Genomic DNA, 2,579 nt, shown 5'->3' with positions numbered 1-2,579 from the left:
ATTTAAATTTAAAAATAAAAGGCAAAAGATGTAAACAACAACAACTACTACTACTACTTCTACTACTACTATTACTACTATATTATGAGTATCAGCATTATATTTTTATTATCTTGTTTCATTACTACTGTTGTTATTTTCGTTACTATGGTTATTGTTGTAGTAATATAAATGATTAGTAATATTTTTAAGATTATTGTTGTTGGTATTGTTATTATTATTATAATCACTATTATTAGCATTATCATCATCATTATTATTATTATTATTATCATAATATTCATCATTAATATTATCATCACATCATCATCATCATCACCATTACTATTGTTAATCATCATTTTCATTAAAAATATAAGGATGAGATTGTTATTATGCTGTTATTGTTATAATTATCATGATCATCACCGATGATATTACAGTTATTTCTCATTGCTTCTACTGCTTATCCACCATGAAATCCGTCTTATCATAGAACAGACCGATATGGAGAAACGAGCCTTGGACCATAGGTATTTAGACCATTCGGAGAGACCACATGGTAGACCAGTCGCGGTAGATAACTACTGCCCTTTTAGGAATTGCCCCCCCTCCCCCTCCCACTTTCCCCTCCCCTCCCTTCCCACTCTCCCCTCCCCCTCCCCCTCCCTCCCACTCTCCCCTCCCCTCCCTCCCCCTGTCCCTTTACGTTTGCAGATTAAAAAAAAAAAAATCCCCAAAGAGAAATGTAGCTGGAAGTATGAGTCATTGAGGCCCACGGTGACATCCCCTACCCCCCTTCCTCCCACCTCCCTCCCCTCCCTTTACGTTTGCAGATTAAAAAAAAAATACCAAAAGAAATGTAAAGTGATTGCGGTCATGTCTAAGATCCTGGGAGAGGCCGGGACTCACCAGGAAGAGTACCCCCTCCTCCCCGCCCCCCGCCCCCCCACTCACGAGGTTTCGAAGGACAGAATAGGGTCAGTAGGAAACCAGAAATCGTAAGGCTGAGTAGTAGACTGTGGCAAAGGTAATATTTTTTGGCAAAATTTCCCGTAAACATCTCAACATCTCATTATTAGCCCACATATTCCCCTTGTTGAGAGAATAACAGAATAACAGAATATCATCACAGACATTCCTCCGTTTCCCTCCAGGAGTGGCCCTCCCCTCCCCCCTCCCCCCCTCTAGCATTACTCCCCCTCCCCCTCTAGCATTGCTTCGCTACCCCCCTCTAGAATTACTACCCCCCTTTAGCATTACTACCCCCCTTTAGCATTGCTTACTCCCCTACATTACTACCCCCTTTAGCATTACTACCCCCCTTTAGCATTACCCCCCCTCTAGCATTACTACCCCCCCCCCCCCCCCCCGGGGTTAAGAATTACTGCTTTAACACGTATCTCCAGAGCATTATATGTTCTCGTCTCGAACCGACAAAATACCGCGGGTCGTCTGGGAACTTCTCGCGAGGGTCGTCCGAAAAGATTTCCTTCTCGACGCTCTTCTCGCCCGCGCGTTACGACTCCTCAGAATCCTCTTTGGGATCCCTTAAGGAGCGAAAGGGGTAATTTGGAGGGCGGTGTCGAGGGGTCAGTTTTCCCCTAGAAGCTGCCGAAACGCGGCTCGCTCGCTTTCTCGTCTCGTCTCGTCTCTCGCCTTCGCTGTCTCTCTTTTTTTCTCTTTCTCTCTTTACTCTCCCTTTTTGCTCTGTCTCTTTCTCTTCTCTCTCTCTCCTCTCTTCTTTCTCTCTCGCTCTTCTTTCTTCTTCTTTCTCTTTCTCTCTCTCTCTCTCTCTCTCTCTCTCTCTCTCTCTCTCTCTCTCTCTCTCTCTCTCTCTCTTCTATCTTGCTTCTCTTCTCTCTTTTCTCCCACCCTCCTTCCCTCTCCTTCTCCCTTCCCCTTCTAACTCCCTCCTTCTTTCCTTTTCCCTTTCCCTTTCCATCTTCCTCACCAATCTCCCTCTCCTTTTTCCTTCCTCACCCTCTCCCTTTTCCTCCTTCTCCCTCTCTCTCTATCCCTCTCTCTCCCCCACTGGATCAGAGCGGCTCAAGTCATCTATCATAATTTGGCTGTTGACGAAGGGAAGACATTTCGGACGATTTTCCGCGCAGCCTTCTGTTGCTGGACGATCTCCGGTTCGCTCCTGTCTCTGTTCCTCCTTTCGGATCCTTTGTGGATATGTCTGGTGAAAGGTTGGGGGGGAGGGAGGGAGGGAGAAGGAGGGAGGGAGGGAGAATGAGGAGGAGGGGGGAGGGAGAAAAAGGAGGAGGAGGGAGGGAGGGAGAAGGAGGAGGAGGAGAGGGGAGGGAGGGAGAAGAAGGAGAGAGGAGGGAGGGGGGAGAAGGAGGAGGAGGTGCAGGAGGTGAGAAGTGAGGAGGAGGTAGAGGGAGGAGGGTGAGGAGGGAGGAGGGAGGGAGGGGGAGAGGAGAAGGAGGGAGGAGGAGGGAAGGGGTGAAGGAGGAGGAGGAGGTGGAAGGAGAAGAAGGAGAGAGGAGGGAGGGAGGGGCTTAAGGAGTCTTAGTGAGGAGGATGGGAGAATGGAGAAAGGGAGGGAGAAGGAGGAGGAGGAGGGAGAGAGTGGGAGGAAGGGAGGGAGA

Source organism: Penaeus vannamei, chromosome 21 (assembly GCF_042767895.1).
Source record: "Penaeus vannamei isolate JL-2024 chromosome 21, ASM4276789v1, whole genome shotgun sequence".
Classification (NCBI taxonomy): Eukaryota; Metazoa; Arthropoda; class Malacostraca; order Decapoda; family Penaeidae; genus Penaeus; species Penaeus vannamei.
The sequence above is the reverse complement of the archived record's forward strand: the minus strand, read 5'-3'. Positions refer to the sequence as shown.